Source organism: Accipiter gentilis, chromosome 1, assembly GCF_929443795.1.
Source record: "Accipiter gentilis chromosome 1, bAccGen1.1, whole genome shotgun sequence".
In the NCBI taxonomy this organism is placed as follows: domain Eukaryota; kingdom Metazoa; phylum Chordata; class Aves; order Accipitriformes; family Accipitridae; genus Astur; species Astur gentilis.
This window is the reverse complement of record NC_064880.1, coordinates 19,279,393-19,298,765: the sequence shown is the minus strand read 5'-3', so window position 1 is coordinate 19,298,765 and position 19,373 is coordinate 19,279,393. Positions and strand designations below refer to the sequence as shown.

The following is a 19,373-nucleotide window of genomic DNA, read 5'->3' as shown; positions in this document are numbered from 1 at the left end:
CTCTATATCTTAGAAAAATTGTTTTAAGTAACTGAACACAGCTCAGCCCTAAACTTACAAGAAATGTAAACATCAGTAAATGCAAAACTCAGAGTTCATTAGCTTGCTCTAACCACATGAAGACATCTTTATTATGCCCATTTATTTGAATAGGCCATTAAAATATAAATCCAAATACAAAGTCTGGGCAAACAAATACTATGGCAACTTCGACAAAACAAAGCTTTCCCAATGAAATGTTAAATGGCAATTCTGGGTGAAGTGCAACTGCTTTCTTAATCTTCCTTGAGAATTTAGCTTCACATGCCTATTGAAAACACACGGGGCATTACGTGTCCCACTGGCCCCTCCTGCAGGTCTCTAAAGAGTACTTAACATAAACACTAATTTATGGTATTACACTCTTGGACTTCAAGTACCTCAGATTCCACTTCAGGGTATTAGGCCAACTGCTGTTAAAATTATGTGTAAATTAGCTGAATCATGACCCTCCACTGGAAAAATCTGCCTTATAGATCATGTCCTTAGGGAGTCGAATGCTGTAATGACAACTTACGACTGAGCTAATCAAGAATGAAGTTAAATTTAACTGAAGCAGAGGCACTGAAAAAAAAAAAAAATCAATAGTGTTATCCAGCTGAACCAGGTCACGCATGCTAGAACCTCCTACCATTTACTACTGTAGTACATTACTGCTACAGTAAAAATAAATCTAACCCTCTGCAAAATAACACAGGGAAGTTGAAACATTTCTTTTAACTTCACTGCAGTGAAATTAGAACACATTCACCGTTTTGGAGTTTTTAGATACTGTCACGGAACAACTTCTGATTTTGAAAATATGAGTGATTAATCCTGGCCCTAAAGGTTTCTGTGTGCGAGTCTACGCATTTACCATGTAATTTCTGCCAGAAATTTGCAATGTTACATTCTTCATTTACTCAGTGATGGACACTAAAACTACATACACCTTTAATACACCTTTAAAAGCCCAAGGATTCAACGTTCTTAAAAGAAAGGACTTTGCACATAAAACCAGCTTTGTCTTTAAATTCCAGAATTCCAAATACTACATAAGCCTGCTGCAAATCAGCAAAAGAATTTCTACCTAAGCATCTTAAATAAATCTGTTTCAAGTAAGTCTGTATCTACAAAATGAGTCTGTGTTTTGGACTGGTAATAAGTCCTATCAACAACATTTTTTGCCAATGGGTCTGGCTTTGCCCCACCCTGTGGAAGGAGAGACCCATTAGGTAGTCCTTTCCAAGTGCAGAGATAAAAGAAGAATCCAGTACATACATGGGAGAGATTGAGTTACTGTTGTCAGAAAGAAAGGATCAGTCTCCTTCCATTTGTTCCCAGGCTACAAGATCCTTTTGCAAGTGGCAAGCTTTGATTATTTATTTTTTTAATTATTATTTCTCTCCAGTGCTCTCCACTGGTTTTTTTTGGTCTCAGCTCCCATCTGACTCATAAGAAAGATCTTTCAAAAAGAAACTCTTGCCTAAGTAGTGAAAGAGTCTAAGGAAGAAAGCTAAGGGCTTGTATACCCATTGTTTTATTTTAGAAGAAAAGTCAAGGACAGCATTTCATCTCAACCACCCAGGAAGTGAGAACCATAGGACCCGTCTGAGACAGAATTGGGAAGTAATAGCATGAAGTCATACACACACACACACACACACACACTGATTTCCTGAAAACCAGCAGTAACTGAAGTCATCCTTGGTCAACCTACCAGATAATGCCATAGCAATAATTCAAAATCCAAGAAACTTTTACTTGAAACATAGTATTTGCGTAACACTTATGCTGGAGACATTAGGATATACAAAGGAGATCAGAAGGGAACTGCACACTAGTTACCTGTTTTTGAGAAGTAATGAAATCACAAGTACTTTGAAGAGGCTATAATATCACAGCAATAACCATCTCAGTGCCAGATTAAAGAAAACCTTTGGGAAAGCCAGCAGCATCAACAGACTGACTCAACCTAATCTGACTTCAGCTCTACACTTTCTCAGATGTACTTCAATAGATTTGGGGATTTATAATCAAATGAAGTGATATGCACTTGCTCTACAGCACATTGCTGCAACTGAAAGAAGCAAGCCAAGATAAAGTTTTTGTTAACCACTAGATTGCTAAACAAATGCTTTTGCTTATCCTCACCTCAAAACAATAAAAAATTTGCTACATAGTTTTAGCTTACCTTCCTTTCACTGAGCTAAATGAAATATTCAGTTTTCTAGAGTTCTAGAAAACTAGAGTTCTAGTTCCCTACCCACACTCAGAAAACATTTAAATTATTTAATGTTTTTGACAAGTATATCACAACCACTTCCATAAATAAACTCTTAGCCATAACATTTTAAGTCCCCCAATTCTGCCTTTTTTTCCAATAAATCAATGGAAACTGACAGCTGCTCCTTTTCCTTTATCCAGACAAACCTTTCTCTCTAGGTTAAAGAGAAGAGAAGCAAGAGGACTGCAGCATCAGTCAACTGTAGCAGTGTTTTCAATCTAAGCACTGAGTTATCAGTTGTGGAGAACACAGGGGCATAAAAAAGGAGACAGAAAGACAGACAGAAAGACAGAAAAGAGAGAGAAAAAAGACAATTTGTAATAGTCATGCCAACAAGCATTCTCTCACTCAGCAACAGGGTTACTGAAACACAGTTACTTAGACCGTGAGAGCTTTGGGTCAATAGCTTGGTCCTGCCCTACACTCTGCAGCTGACTTCATGTCAAGGGTACTGTTTAATAGGAGAAATGGACAGGATCACCTCTCTAACACCTAAAGTCTATAAACTTAGGCTTTTGGCTTTGTTACAAGCACTTCAAATGGAAAAGAAACAAAAAATCTAATTTGAATCATTCATTCCAGTCTTAAAAATCTCAACCAAGAAAAATTCAAATATTTGCATAATCCTTTTCTGTAAAGCAGTTCATAGCAAAACCAGCTTACCCTTCTGCATTCAAATTTCTTGCCAAGGTACAGAGCAGATACTAATTCTCACGTGGAATAGATCACTCATTTGTCAACATTTTTGAACCTTTGTTACTGCTGCTTTAGTTTCTCATGTACTAGAATAAAAAGAAAAAATGACAGTTATTAGTTGTGAATTAGTGTATTATCAAAGCATAGAAATTATTTTCTTATTTTAGAGAAATTTAGTATGAACAGCTTAATGGAAATAATTAAAACAATTTAATAGAATCCTGCTGGAAAGGACTAAACTAGACTAAAATGCTGGGACCAATAGAACTGTATTTTCAAACAGGAATTCTGATACAAATATTTTCCCATTATTTCCTTATCCACAACTGCCCTACACTGACAAAACAACCATTTAACACACAGAACAGTACCTTGACCATTTAATAATTTAATTCCACTAAATATGAGATGCACAAGGCATGCAGCATTAGACCAAAATCCTGCTCCTTTAAGGAAAAATTGATTAGTAGTCTCACAATTTAAAAAAAAAATTAAAAACAGAAAATACTGCACTTCCACGGATGCTAGGAAATGTGTCTGTAGAAATGGCACCACATCTGGTTTCCACATAAGAAAGTTCAATCCACTCTCCTGCAGAACCAGGAGACAAAGAAGTCTGTTCTTGCTCTGTTTCTGGTTTTACCAGAGAGCAGCATGGGGCCTGGTCCCTCCGAAGTAACCAACCTGGCCTTCACTTCTTGATGTTCTCCATTTTAAGATATTTACAGAGGACTTAAAAATACTCTTACCCTTGCTGAACGTTTGGATAAGCCATACCAATTTAAATCTTGATATTCTGGATGATTCACTCAGAGATGTTTAGTTGTACTATTGCCTTCAATCCTCTTGGGTCTGTTAACTTTCAGGCATGTAGATATCAAGACCTAGAGTTTTACCTAATCGGCAAGGGAATATTATTCCCCTGATCCATGAAATGAATAAGTAACTCTAAATCTTCTATACATTCCTTTCATTGGTTTATCTTTTGCTGCCTTAGTGTAAAAACTCATCTTTGTGAGGAATATGAATTCATGCTATTTTTTTTCCTTCATTTCTTGTTTGTCTATTTCATTCCTCTTTCCCTGACATGGTTGCTTTTCCCCCTTCACTTCAAGAAAAAAACAAAACAAAAGAAAACAAAAAAAACCAAAACTCATCATATTACACAGTCCTTCCTTACCTTGTACCACTTCGTCTATTAACTGTCACAGTTTTTTTCATTAGTTCTCAAATGAGTTTCACCTAAATCAATCCAATTAATTATGTTTTCCCTCTTTCTTATGTCATTAGTCAAGGTGGCAAGTAAAACCAGGTGACTGCACCAATGCCTCTACCACCTTATTTGACAACTCCCCCCGACTTGATTTATCATTACAGCCAGTTGTTATAAAGAACCACAAAGCTCTTGCATTCAAGGATTTTAAAATAATTTTTCAATTACAAATTGGAGAAGCACAAATGTCAAAGGCTTTTCAGCTACAGCACAGAGCCTACCAAAAATAATTGCAGCCCAATACTTACTCCACTACAATGAATAAATAGGTGATACAATTTAAGTACTGCATTCCTTATCAAACACATAATTCTTACCACTAGATCACGCTTATATCTTCATAGAAACACAAGAAGAAAGAATAATAAAATAGATGACAAATTTGGTACGAAGTGATTGTCTGAACTATCGTCTTTTATTTTTGTCATCTCTAAGATTTTATACTATCACACATGCACTTGATATTTATGAAAGTGAAATTCCGAAGTTTTCACTGTGGTCTCAATTCGCTATGAAAGTTAAGCTCATATTAAACTTCAACCTCTGAGTGTCTCTACTGAAAGCTAGCCACATGATCAAATATTACTCAAATCTAGACCTAGATTCTTACCTAAAGTTTATTTTAGGTAAGGCACTTTTTGTTGATTTTGTTTTCCTAGTCAAGAAGTGGAATAGCATCAGAGGGACAGAAAGGCTTCAGGACCTTGTACCAGGCACTTACTTAGCCTATTTATGCTGCTAGGGACTAAAGTCAGACCTACCAAACAAAACTTAAAATCTTTGAATACTAATATTCCAAACAATGTAATCTAGCAAGTTGCTGGTAAGTCTGTTATCTACGTACATCAAAATACTTAACACGGGTTCAGCAAGTTGATTAACTAAATCCTTCAATACTCAACAGAGTATGTCCTTCAGACATGCTGATCTGTACTGTTGCGTGTACCACACAATTATCACTGGCTTTTTATCAACAAATTAGTAGAAAAAATCCATTAACTTTCTCTCCCATTTTTCCTATAGAAAGTTAAGAAACAACTGGCAAGTCCTCTAAAAAGCAACCCTTGACAAAAAACTTGAAAATCTGAACAGGAATCTCTTTTGCTAGTTTGCCTCTCTTTCTGTAATTCTCTCTAATTCTAAAATTCTATAATTCTATTTCTATAATTCCCCTCCCCTCTGAGGGGAACCAGAGGGTCCAGCATACCAGACAGACCCTCTCCTTAGGGAAGTCTGCTGCCTCTCTTAGGCCTGGGTTAAAGACAGCGCTAGGAAACTTCCTAGCCTGGTACCGGTTACTGCTTTTCCATGTGGGCAGCGATGAAGCTGCAACGCATAGTCCAAGGGCAATCAAAAGAGACTTCAGGGCCTTAGGATAGTTGGTAAGGGAATCTGGACCACAGGCAATTTTTTCCTCTCTCCTCCCAGTTGTGGGCAGTAACACTGGAAGAAACAGATGGGCCCAGCCTATTAATACATGGCTCCATGGCTGGTGTCACTGCCACAATTTTAGTTTTTTCAATAATGGGATGGTCTACATGGCACCAGACTTGCTGGCATCAGATGGGATTCACCTTTCTCAAAGAGGGAAGAGGGTCTTTGCTCACAAGCTAGCAGGGCTGATTGACAGAGCTTTAAACTAGGCTTGAAGGGGGAGGGGGATAATATCAGGCTCACCCATGACAAGCTGTGGGACAACACATCAAGGTTAGAGAGACAGAGTGCTAGCAAGGGCCCTCAGCCTGTTGCTCCAAGACGTGCTGGCTACACTGGAGCATGCAAGTCTTATGGAGATAAGCCAGAGGCTCCCGAGGTAACGGGAACCAACAGGGAAACACTGGTAAAATACCTCAAAGGAACTAAAGGGTGTTCCTCTTAAGGTGACACAGCCGACAGCTTAGCTGAAGTGCCTCTACACTGATGCACACAGCACAGGCAACAAACAGGAGGAGTTGGAAGCTACCATGCTGCTAGGAAGCTACGACCTAGCTACCATTACTGAAACTTGGTGGGACGAATCCCATGACTGGGGTGAGGCTATTGGTGGCTACAGGTTGTTCAAGAAGGGACAGGCGAGGAAGGAGGGGCAGAGGCACTGCCCTCTACATCAAGAAATGGATAGAGTGTGAAGAACTGTCTTTCAAGAATAGCCATGAGCAGGTTGAAAGCTTATGGGTGAGAATTAGAGACCAAGGCAACAAAGGGAACCTTTTGGTTGGTGTCTACTACAGGTCGCCTAGTCGAGGGGAACCTAGTGACAAAGCCTTCTTACTCCAGCTACAGGAGGCATCATGCTCACAGGCTCTCATCCTGCTGGAGGACTTCAACCACCCCAACAACCACCCTACTTTCTGCTGGAAAAGTAGCATGGTGAGCTGTAGGCAATTCACGAGACTCCTGGAATGCACTGAGGATAACTTCCTAAGCTAGGTAATAGACTGCCATACCAGAGAGGATGTGATACTGGATCTGAAGGTCACCAACGCAAATGAGCTAATTGGGGATATCAAGATCGGAGGCAGCCTGGGCCACAGTGATCATGCAGTGATGGAGTTTGCAGTCCTGAGGGGTATGGATCAGGCAAAGAGCAAAGTCAGGACCCTGAATTTTAGGAAAGCAAAATTCCAGCTGTTCAAGGAGTTAGTCAGTAAGACCCCCTGGGAAACTGCCTTCAGGGACAAGGGAAGAGAACAGAGCTGGCAGATCTTTAAGGATGCTTTCCGCAGAGCTCAAGAGCTCTCAATCCCCAGGTGTAAGAAATCAGGAAAGGAAGGCAAGAGACAGGCATGGCCGAGTTGAGACCTGCTGGTCAAACTAAAGGGCAAGAAGGAAATGCACAGGCAGTGGAAGCAGGGACAGGTATCCTGGGAAGAGTACAGGGACACTGCCCAGTTGTGTAGGGATGGGGTCAGGAAGGCCAAGGCGCAGAAAAGGAAGGTCAAAGAAAGTGTACTGCCCCTGATGAGCAAGACTGGCAAACAGGTAACAATGGATGAGGAGAAGGCTAAGGTACTCAACAACTCTTTTGCCTCAGTCTTCACTGGCAATCTCTCTTCCCACACCTCCAAGTGGATGGACCACAAGGCAGGGACTGGAGGAGCAAAGTCCCTCCCTGTAAGAAGATCAGGTTCGAGACCACCTGAGGAACCTGAACATACATAAGTTTATGGGACCTGACAAGATGCATCTCAGAGTCCTGAGGGAATTGGCTGATGTAGTTGCCAAGCCACTCTCCATGGTATCTGAAAAGTCATGGAAGTCAGGTGAAGTCCCTGGTGACCAGAAAAAGGGAAACATTGCATCAGTTTTTAAAAAGGGTAGAAAGGGGGGCCCTGGGAACTACCGACCTGTCAGCCTCACCTCTATGCCTGGGAACATCATGGAACAGATCCTCCTAGAAGCTATGCTAAGGCACATAGAAGACAGGGAGGTGACTCAAGACAGCCAGCGTGGCTTCCCCAAGGGCAAGTCCTGTCTGACCAACCTAGTGGCCTTCAGTGATGGAGTGACCACATCAGTGAACAAGGGAAGAGCTATGGATGTCATCTATCTGGGCTTCTATAAGGCCTTTGACACAGACCTCCACAACATCCTCCTCTCCAAATTGGAGAGATATGGATTTGATGGGTGGACTGTTTGGTTGATGAGGAATTGGTTGGATGGCCGCATCCAGAGCGGAGTGGTCAACGACTCAATGTCCAGATAGAGATCGGTGACAAGTCATGTCCCTCAGGGGTCTGCATTGGGACCAGTACTGTTTAATATCTTCATCAATCACATAGACAGTGGGATTGAGTGCACCGTCAGCAAGTTTGCAGATGACACCAAGCTGAGTGGTGCGGCTGACATGCCTGAGGGCTTGGATGCCATCCAGAGGGACCTGAACAAGCTCAAGAAGTGGTCCCATGCAAACCTCATGAAGTTCAACAAGGCCAAGTGCAAGGTCCTAGACCTGGGTCGGGGCAACCCCTGGTATCAATACAGGCTGGGGATGAAGGGATTGAGAGCAGCCCTGCCAAGAAGAACTTGGGTGTAATGGTGGATGAAAAGCTGGACATGAGCCAGCAATGTGCATTTGCAGCCCAGAAGGCCCACTGTATCCAGGGCTGCATCAAAAGAAACGTGGCCAGCAGGTTGAGGGAGGTGATCCTGCCCCTCTACTCTGTTCTGGTGAGACCCCACCTGGAGTACTGTACCCAGCCCTGGAGCCTTCAGCAGAGGAAGGACGTGGACCTGTTGGAGCGGGTCCAGAGGAGGGCCACAAAAGTGATCAGGGGGACAGAAGACCTCTCCTATGAAGAAAGGCTGAGGGAGTTGGGGCTGTTGAGCCTGGAGAAGAGAAGGCTCTGGGCAGACCTTACTGTGGCCTTTCAGTGCTTAAAGGGGGCTTATGAGAAAGATGAGGACAAACAGGGTCTGTTGTGATAGGACAAGGGGTAATGGTTTTAAACTAAAGGAAGGTAGATTTAGACTACATATAAGGAATAAATTTTTTTACGATGAGGTTGCTGAAACACTGGAACAGGTTGCCTAGAGAGGTGGGAGATGCCCCATCCCTGGAAACATTCAAGGTCAGGTTGGACGGGGCTCTGAGGAACCTGATCTAGTTGAAGATGTCCCTGCTCATTGCAGGAGGGCTGGACTAGATGGCCTTTAAAGGTCCCTTCCAACCCACATTATTCTATGATTCTATGAATTAGCAAGAATGTGTTCTGCCTTTCATGCTCTTCCTCTAACTTGGTAAGCTAAGTCCAAAAAAGACCCCCAAAGAATGACTAATGATGTAGTATACTAGTAGAATAAAAGCTGAGTGTTAATACATCAGAAACATTTTCTAACAGGCTGTATACTGCACCACAACATTGTAATTTCACTGCCTTGTTATTCTGCCAAACAAAATGTATTGCGTAATTACTAAAATTGACACACATCATGCTTACCTATTTCACTTGCTTCTCTCATGGCTTTATATGAATACCAAGATAATAAATGCTGAAGGTCATTTGTATAAGAAAATATGTTCTGGAGTTACAACATACAAAGATTTTTTTGCCTTGATCTAATGTGAAATCTATCTTGTACCACTTCATCATCATGACAGTACTGAACTCAACAAGCAAATGCTATACCCTCACACTGATGCTCTATTCCTAATTTTTTCTTCAAAAAAAATAAATGCAAGAGGTAGAGAAGTAGTAATTTCAGCTTTTGTAATAACATACTTCTGCTTTCAATCCAAATCTATACTATTTAAGAGTTTGATATTCCAGACATTAGAAAAATATCATTAACATATTCCACATGTAATGACTTTGTGGCTCTACTTGAACCTGTATAGCCAAGCACCTCCTATCTCCCTGAAGACAGCAGAAACTCTAAATCCTCAGTCCCTCCTCTGCAAACTCAGGTTTTAAAGCCAGCATCCACTCTAATGTTTTCTTGTCTACTAACATAAAATCCAAGCCAGAAAACAAGTCTGAACCACATATTTAAGTGTCATTCACACCTAGATTGACACCTCACTCATGAGATTCAAACCCTGCTTAACAAAAAGTTTAAACACTTTTACTTGCCTCTCCCTACTTTTTCTGGTAACTATACAGTAACAGTATTCCACCTGTACTTTTCACAGCAAAAGCAGAACAAGAGAAAAGGTCATAGGACACTCTGGAAGGCAACACTCATTAATACCGCATTCAAGGTTGGATCAGAAGGAGCAATGGAACTGGGAATCGCTGACCCAATGGCTCTACTCTTTTTTGCTTATTTGCAGTTCATCCTTCAGTGCCTGAAGCTGTTAACATAGCTGCCTGCCAGCAAATTGTTATTCAGAAACTCATTCATATTGCACTGTTCACTGTCACTGTAACCAATATTTCAAGAATTATGCTTCTAGAGCATCTCTCAGCAAAAGGATTTGGATATGCAGCAGAAATTTAAGGCAATTCACTGGTTGTGTTCAAGGCACAGACATTTCAGAAATCATGCAGAGAGGTTCTTAAACTGGAATTATCAGAGAAAGACATGGAAGTCCCTTTGCTGTGCTCTGTTCTTGTACAGAAGCCAACAGTTTGTCTCAGAGTACAGCAGCAGCTCTTCAGCTTTAAGTAGTTGGTAAAATAGTATTTGTAACATTGAGTAGCACTACCTCTCCTCATTTACACCTTCTGTTTATCATGATAACAAAAAATATTTATAAGCGCACTATATATAAAAATTGTAAATAATGTTTTCACTTACACATGCCAAAAGATTTGGCAATCATGCACAAGTCAATACTACCCACATCATATAATAACACACAGGAAGGGAAGCACACATAAGAAACTTGGCTATCGGAGTACATTCCAAATTATAAAAGTCCCAGTACGTAGTGTAAGTTCTTCCTAAATATTCCATTTTTATTCTGCCTCAAGAGAGGGAATATGCATCTTTATTATTATAGCCCAGTAGGAGCTATGCCAATTTCAGAAGACACCAAACAGCATTTAGTCAAGGCTATAAAATATGTGTGAAGTACAGTATGCTTGACATCATCTCAGAGCATAATGTTCCAAACCATTTAAACTTTGCTCTTTGAAAACTCCTGGATGAATAATCACACTTGTCCTAGTGGACACATACAGGACATCCGGCGCAAATACACTTATCTTGATTATACTATTTAAAAAAAAAAAATCCAAGCCTTAAATCCACATGAAAGGAAAGTCTCCACAGTCCCCAATAGCCTCAGCTAAAAAATCAGTCCTTCCAAAACTCCCCTTTCCAACTTGTACACCCATCCCTGTCTACCTATCTTCTCCAGTTCATAGATGCATCCCCTATTGCATTCTTACGGAATTTAAATGCGATTAATACTCTCCTCTTTCTTTTGCAAAATATTTTACATTCTTCTTCTTTTGCAGGGTCATGTAAATAATTGTTACAGATAATTCTAGTCCAATAGATGTAAAAAAGAATCTGCTACTCTAGAGATAGGATTAAAAGTCCTCTATGTCTCAGCACCTTGGTATCTATGTATTTCATATTACAATTGGCTTTACTTACATACCCATAAAGTAATACTGACAATATAGTTTTAAAAAAAACAAAACAAAAAAAACTTAGATCTGTGGTATAATGTGAAATAATCCTGACTAAATCATAATACTAACATGTAAAGGCCCAAAGTAAATTCTAAGGTGGGCAACAGAAGACAGAAAGCAAAGCTGAAGTACTCAAAAGAATTAAAACCACCCTGCAAGATAAACATTACAGTAGTTCCATAAAATAATGAGCTACAGCAGATTAAGGAAGGGAGCAGCTAGAACATGGATTCGGTAACAGCAACTGTATTCAAGTCAAAAAGAAACCTCCTGACAAGTCCAATGGTTGTCTAAACAACCTGTTGGCCATACAGTCTTTAAAAAAATTGGCAGGGGAGCTTTCAGAACTTTTATGTGGTGGTAAGAGCTTTCAGGGAAATAAAAATGAGCAAACCAACTGGTACAAAAAAATCAAAATCCACTATAGCCAAGTTATTCTCTTAAGGTCAATTCAGGGAGCAGGATGTTAGGGTACTTCTCAGGAGAGGAGAGCTCTGATCTTTTACAGTGCAAACTCACATTGTCCTCTATACAAGGAAAAGACTAGGGAAAAAAAAATAAATTATTAAATTCCCAGATTAGACATAGTCATTTCTCACACTTTAAATAAGAATGTATTTGCAAAGGTGGAACTAAAGATGCAGGCATTCTTAAGCAGGGAAGAAACATCAAAGCAGAATATACCTTAATTCCTCTGCATGAGAGAATTTTATCCCATGGATATTTTTAAGATCTCTAAGACTAGAGAAACGAGCAACATATACAGCCCTATCACAGGATGCAACAACTGTTTCATTCCTATGTTCTATTTCATTCCTATGTTTTAATTTATGCCCAAGTAACAGTTCGAATATCTCTGACCAGAGCAAGGAAATTCTCCTTACAGTTGCTGAGAAGTCCCAAAATCTGACCGTACACTAAAGAACCAAAAGCAAACTGAAGAAATGCAATCTGTCTAAAATCCTACTTATCCTACAGCTTCTTGATAGGCCGCAGGTCCAGGTAACGGTACACATGATTTGTTTTAACACATTAATATGAGATGCTTAAAATTGATTCAGAGCACATCATCTTCAGGACATACATTTTCATTTGTCTTGCCAGGTATTCAGGCAGTGCATCACCACTGACAGGTCAACAGAGATCATTCCTTCATACTCCCCTACAGATACTGGGAAAGAGTACAGGGGCAATTTAGTCAGCTAGCAGAAGTCACTGGCTAATCTGAATTACTCTGCTCAGCACAGATAAGCCAACTATGAACCACTGACTAGCCTTTACCACTGTGACAAGGGTTGATCTACCTGCCAGAATGACCATATAGCCAATGAACCCATTTTATTTTCAGAAAATACATTTAATGTTTCGTTTTTCTTGATACTGTCATGAATTTTTTTTCTGCTCGTTCTATTATTATTCCCACTAAAAATCAGTAATGTAGAAAACACGACAATGTACATGCTGCAGCAGTGCTGGACAACAGAAATTTTCATAAAAACACAGAAGAACAATGAAGCATAAAAATCAGACAGGCAAGTGACTTGAGAGTTAAGATACAGTTCTACGCTTATTTCTCATCTGACCATTAAATGTCACCTAACTGTGCCTTGATTACTGACCTGGAGAATGGAGACAGTGTGAGCACACCAAGCTGCATGAGTAAGCAAATCACTCGTGGAAAAATTAGAAAAAGACTCACAGGAGTTTTCAGCTATTGGTAGCCAGTATTTATTTTGGAGGGCAAACTAAGTAGGGGAAGCTAACAGAAATTAAAATACGTTTCATTGTATGGTAAGTAAGTACCATGTATGAATAGAAATCTTTTACTACTACACCTCATTTATTAATTTTAACCTCAAAAAATATTTATAAGAAACTGAATCAAAACAGTTATCAAACAAGAATACCACACAGCTCTACTGTGAAAACTAACATACAGCTGCTTGCCTTACAACAGACACCACCAGCCTGGAGTTCATTATCTAAGAAATGATCACACAATTTTTTCCTCAATACCCAGTCTTTACGCACATACAAACCCCTTATTCTCATATAAACTGATTTGCAGATATACATACATATGAGATAGTTGTTTACAAATATAAATACAAAAGCTTGTCATGATACACTTTAATGCATATTGTAAAAGATGTCACAGAAACATGAAATACTCTGTGACCAGCTAATATTTGTATTCTGCTAGAAAAGAGTGGGACAAGAAATCTTTAAATGTCTACGACATCTATGAAAAAATCCAAACCAAAATATTTGACTGTCAGAATATTTTAATTCATGTGGAGGTTTTAAAAAAAGCTTTTCTGCTCTATACCCACATGCTAGCTTCAAAACACCTACGAGCTTAAATAGTTTCAAGCAGATCATGACAGTCTCATGAGATCAAAAAAACAGTGATAAACGAGCACACTAATTTACTAAAAAAAAAAAAAAAAAAAAGCATAAGGCAGTGAGTTACTCTTCCTGACGTCTCTGAGGAATGAATAGAAGGAGTATGTATACGTGTAAGCACATATGCACTTGCGTGTGTGTGTATACAGGCATACAGCACCAATATACAATTTCTCTGCATTTTATAATTCAGTTAGTGGTATGGTTCCCCAGAGAGTCCTAAAACCAGACAAGCAATCTTTCCTTCAGCTATTCACCCCTTTCCCCTTTAAGTTTGAGTAGGGATGAGACAGAAAGAGCAATGAAAGGCTCAGAAGCTGTTCTTTTGCAATCAAGAGACACAGACTTCTTGATTTAGAAGTTGGGATTTGGAATTCTTTCCTCTGTACACTTTTTAATGTAATTATAATACTGCTTCTTCCTCAGCACGATTCATGCAAGACCACTTTGTTTTCTGTGGACTTGAGCGTGTGAAGATGCCAAGAGTCCAAGTTCCTCGCTGATGGTAAAAACACCTCTGCCTTTAAGAGCAGCTTTGCCCTCTGAAGCTGCTCTGCACTGCACTGAATTTATTCCCACAGGATCCCTCTTCATTGTAAAAAAAGGTTTATATTGTAACCCTGTGTAGTGTGGGATTTACTGTTTGGTAAGGATGGTTTCCTCATACAGCTGCTATAGCCTGGCAAGTTCAAATTACTGGTTGCATCAGCCAGAAATACTGCCCATGCACATCCACTGCAGAATTAATAGAGGCAGATGAAATCAGCCCTGAACATATCACACTCACCATGCAGCAAAAAAAGCAGTCTCTACAGCAAGAAACACCAGTGATGCCTTGAGGACATACTGCAAATGCATCTCTCTGACTAGGAAATTTTGTGTGAAGATAGGAAAGTCACATATCACTGTAAATTCACGAGTCAAACATTTAAGAAGAGCTGTTAAATATTTAATGGAAAGCCTCATGAGCTATCACTAACAAATGGAGATGGAAAAAAATAAAAAAAAAAAATTAAACAACACTTTAGTTGTACTAAGCCAGATTTCAGTGTGTACTCCAGACATTATTTGTTACCACAGTAAGAAAACAAGATAGTGATTATGAACATTGTCTAAAGACAGATACAAAGCTGGGAATGGAGTTAGAGGAGACAGGGAAGGTGGAGAATAGACACAAACAAGTTAAATTTCATTGCTGGAAGCGGGGCGAGGAATTTATAGTAGATGGCTGTACTAAATTGATTTCCCCTCCCCACAAAGCCTTGGAAAACATTCCTTATACATTTCAAAAAGGACAATCTTGTGCTTAATATGTTAAGTAAACAAAGCTGTGAATTGAGTGCCGGAAAAGTTTTCCAGTTTGCTACACTGACAGGCAAAAAGAAATATAAGGCTGTGGTTATGTTCAACTACCTATCACACTAATTATTCACTCCTGAAAAAGCTGTGGTTTTCAGGCTTTACTGAAGTCCAAATAGCAATACACAAATTAAGATTATTTTGAAATAGTCAACACATAGGCCTCATCACGTGTCCCAACTTCTCTTTTTAAAGGGACTTCAGAACTTCTGCACATCAGAGGCAATCCTGTGTTCAAACTCATAGTCCTCCTCAGACATAAAAACATATTTCAAGTTTGAGACACCAAGGAGTCATACAGATTAAGCCTGAACTTTTCAGCAAACACTAAACTTTGTTCCCAGACTTAAAACAGTCTCACCACTTAAAATCAATGAAAATCCAGACAACTGATTGACACCTGCTCCTCACCCCTAGAGGAACAGTCACATCACCGTATTTAAGCAACTGGATACACTGATTTTTCAGTCTAGGTTCTCTAAATCTAGTAGTCCTGTAAAAACCCAACCAAAACTAGAATACAAACCTTTCTTTGTAAGCCTACAGTCTGCTTATCTCAAGCTGATTTAAGGAAGCATATACTCTGCTTTTTTCCTCTCGTTTGGATAGCAATTTTGATTTAAACACTCTGACAAGTTACTCATTTGGGGCCAGTTTTAAAAAAAAATATATATATTTTTATCCAGTGATAAAAGTTTGATTCAGCTTGTGATTTATAAGAAATTATTTAAATAAGGCCAGGTTCCAGCTGACAGCTTGCCTAAATCCATGCAGCCCAGAGCTGCATACAACAGAGTAACTTGAGCATCACAGCCCTTGAAAACATGATTTATGATGATTTAATCTTTCCACAAATGGGTATAGAAAGAAAACAGAACTGTTATGCCTGGAAAACAAAATTGCCAACACAAATATTGTAGCCTAAGTAATTTTCCAAATGGCTGTATTATTTCCCAATAATAAAATACATTTGCTCTGTATCAAATAGTGAGCAAAGGCCTTGAACATCAAAATCTAATTTAGTTTAACTCTCCAATCCTGGGTTTATTTAGGAAAAGAACCCAAACAATTTGAAGTTTTCCAAATAGTAAATAAAAACAGATTAAGAGCTCCAAATCATACAACACTTAATCCCAAGTAACTGATATCTTTTTTTAGCATAATGTAGATAGTAGCTACATATTAATATAAAGTCACATTTGGAGCAACTGACAGTGACATCACTTATGAGAAAATGCCCTCAGCACAGAAATTATCCAAAGTATAAAATTTATATCTTATGATACATTAGATGTAGCTACTGTAATGGCTGCTGTTATCAAAACTCATGAATAAAAGCAATGTCAACATTTATTGATTCAGTAACATTCGTTGATCAAAAATGCCTCCATTATGAAAGCTAGTGAATTTTGTACATTGACACTGAATCAACTGCTAAGGATTGGCAGAGTTCAGAGATAAGCCCCTGCTATCTGCACATGAATATGTGTCAAGAGTTCAGTTGATTAATAAAAAAGAAGTTACAGTGATTACAACTAAAACATATAGAGCACCATTTAAAGAAAGATTAAGGAAGTGATTTCAGTCCACAGGATTCCTCTAACAGATACAATGACACCTTCAGAACATACACTGACCTTCCAGATATTCTGCAGCATATCACTTCTAATCAAGGCTTCAAACAAAGACACAGAAGTTCATCAAATCAGGATGGACAGGCTGAGACACTGGTAGTTGCCAACATGAAGGACTAACATCAGTGAATCTATCGGAAGGCAGAAACTCCATACAGCTTGCAGGAAAAGTTGTAATCTGACCCACTATCTTTGCCTAAAAATCTGAATTAACATGATTCAAACTGGGGAATGATTCCCTCTCTTAGTATTTTGAAATCATGCAGTGAACACTGCTGCCGCATACTCCTCACAGAAGGTCTTTACCTGGGCTTTCAGACTGTCTCACACAAGTTCCCATGACTAAGTCTCTGCTAGGCTGTAATACTGCATCCCCTTAAGATTTTTCTGAAAAGTTTCCTGTTTGTTTCTATTTCATAGACCTACACCTGGAAGCACTGCTGATTATATCACTTTTGCCACCCTGTAATGGCCTAAACACACCCTTGCAGTGTCCTTCAACCACAGCCTGGATTTTCCTGATACTTTGGAGTTTCTCAGTTGAGATTAGAACCACTTGGAGCACATGGGACCCTCCTCCCACAATGCTGAACTTCTCCTGTGGATCAAAGTACAGCGGACAGCATCTAAATCGAAGCCTTTGTCCCCCGCATGCTACCTCCAGCACTCTTTCCGTGTACAGAACTCAATGGTTTAAAAAAAAAAAAAAAAAAAAGATTAATTCTCATCCTCTACTATTTCACATCATGACTGCGTCATAACACAAAATTGATAAGAAGAAAAAAAAACGCCAAGCAACTAAGTGGAATCATGAAGAAAATTAAGCTCAAGAATAGGTGGAAAAGAATGTCAAGTATCTAGTAAATAAGACACTACTTCGTAAATTAGAATAGTATTTCTCTACAGTGATCATGGCTTTTAAAGATCCTCACTGTTACTCCACTTTTGGCTACCCTTCATGCGTTGGACACAATGTTATCACCTTCCCTTGGTTGTATCCACTTTGTTCTTAATTACAGGCATGGAGCATCCAACCAAAAGCATGACATGAACCATGACTGCCCTTGAGGATGGAAACAATGAAGGAATGAGGATCATGAGCTTCACTGAAAATCCCAGGTTTATATCAATATTGCAACAGCATCACATAGAGGAATTAACATCCACCTAAAAGAAAATTGTACCAAGTACAATCACCTCTGAGGGTTTCCACAGAACAGGGCAGTAAGGATGGTGATAGAGCCACTAGAGCTAGACACAGTGAAGCCCCATACAAGGCCAGCTCCAAGGGGCTAACAAGGTAACCAACTCCTGACCCAATGCAAGCTCCCTCCAATGCCTCTGCAGGAATCCTATCTGATCTGAGTTCTGCCTTCTCTGGCTATATGCACATCTCTAGGAAATAATTACATTTTAAAAAAAAAAAACACCTAATCTCTGTATCCTTCTATTTCAGATTAGAAGCAACCTAAACCTGCAGTTGAGAGAGCAAATATTTACTTTTTAAAACAGCTGGGTATAAAAATATAATTCATTCTTGTCATGTAGTGGAAGAACATGGATAGCATTTTAAAATATATTACAAGATTATATGTATGCACATAGTCCAAGAGTAAAAACACATTTCTTCATAGAGGACTGGATTACTAGTATACTAAACCCAGTATTTAACTGCAAAAATGCAGCTGACCTTTTCTTAAGGTCCAGTAATGACCATACAGTCACAGCCAAGAGAAACATAACCAAACTGGAAAAACATTAAGATACGTATACTCAGCAAAATCCAGGATATGAAATACTTAGTAGAAACTAGCAAAATGTGGAATCAGCATTTTATAACAGTGAAGTCTTTGGTCAAGTAAACTTCAGTGTCTCATAGTAGATTTTGCACTTACTTTTTACTTTACTGGCTACTGAGTTAAGTCAAACTTCCCTCAGTAGGGAAGAGGCTAGTCCAGCAGAGAAAGAAGTGCAATATGGTGTGCTAAATAAAGGAAAGATACCCTACCCTCATTTCACCTGATTATTTTCTATAATAAAACACTAACTGCTAACTGTAGCTCTTAAAACTCAAGAGCACAAACACACCCATACCCAAGCCCCTAATTACCAAAGACAACAGAGAAGGTTTTCATCACTTCCTACAGAACTCCTACCAGAGTACTCCTAATCCTAAGCATTGAGTGAAGAAAGAAAAGACTCTTTGATTTATCACAGTAAGGTGGAATGAGACATGAAAACCTCTTGCCAGCTCATATCAAAGGCTCTGCAGGTTATCAGTTTCCCTAAGTGAGAAATGCCCTGGATATCATCTGAAATCATTAAAAATGCTGGTTAATTTTTAAGCTCCCCTGACAAGTAGCTAGGGTGTGGGGGGGAAGTTGATGGGAGCCTTTCCCTCTAGCTGAGTATCATCTGAATCAGACTTCTATGCACTGAGCTGAATGCACTGAAGCCCAAGAATTTTTTTTGCTTATTAACTAACAAAATGATTATTAACAAAACTTTAGTGATTAACACATACATGTTGATAATCACTACAGTTGTCTTTATCTGAAGTGTACTTTTCATTTGCTTATGTGTAGAATGAAATTATCACAGCTTTTCCAATTACT

At 39.1% G+C, this 19,373-nt stretch overlaps 1 protein-coding gene across 5 annotated transcripts in view; it reads right to left on the bottom strand.

Moving 5' to 3' along the window:
* GULP1 (GULP PTB domain containing engulfment adaptor 1) overlaps positions 1-19,373 on the bottom strand; it is a 163,645-nt gene that overhangs the window by 104,167 nt on the left and 40,105 nt on the right. For 4 of the 5 annotated variants that reach the window (XM_049806270.1, XM_049806262.1, XM_049806240.1 and 1 more), the window contains exon 2: positions 2,969-3,087. The exons of the other annotated variant lie outside the window; for it this stretch is intronic. The gene's annotated coding sequence lies outside the window, so the exon portion shown is untranslated. The remainder of the gene's footprint in view (positions 1-2,968; positions 3,088-19,373) is intronic. 5 annotated transcript variants of the gene reach the window in all.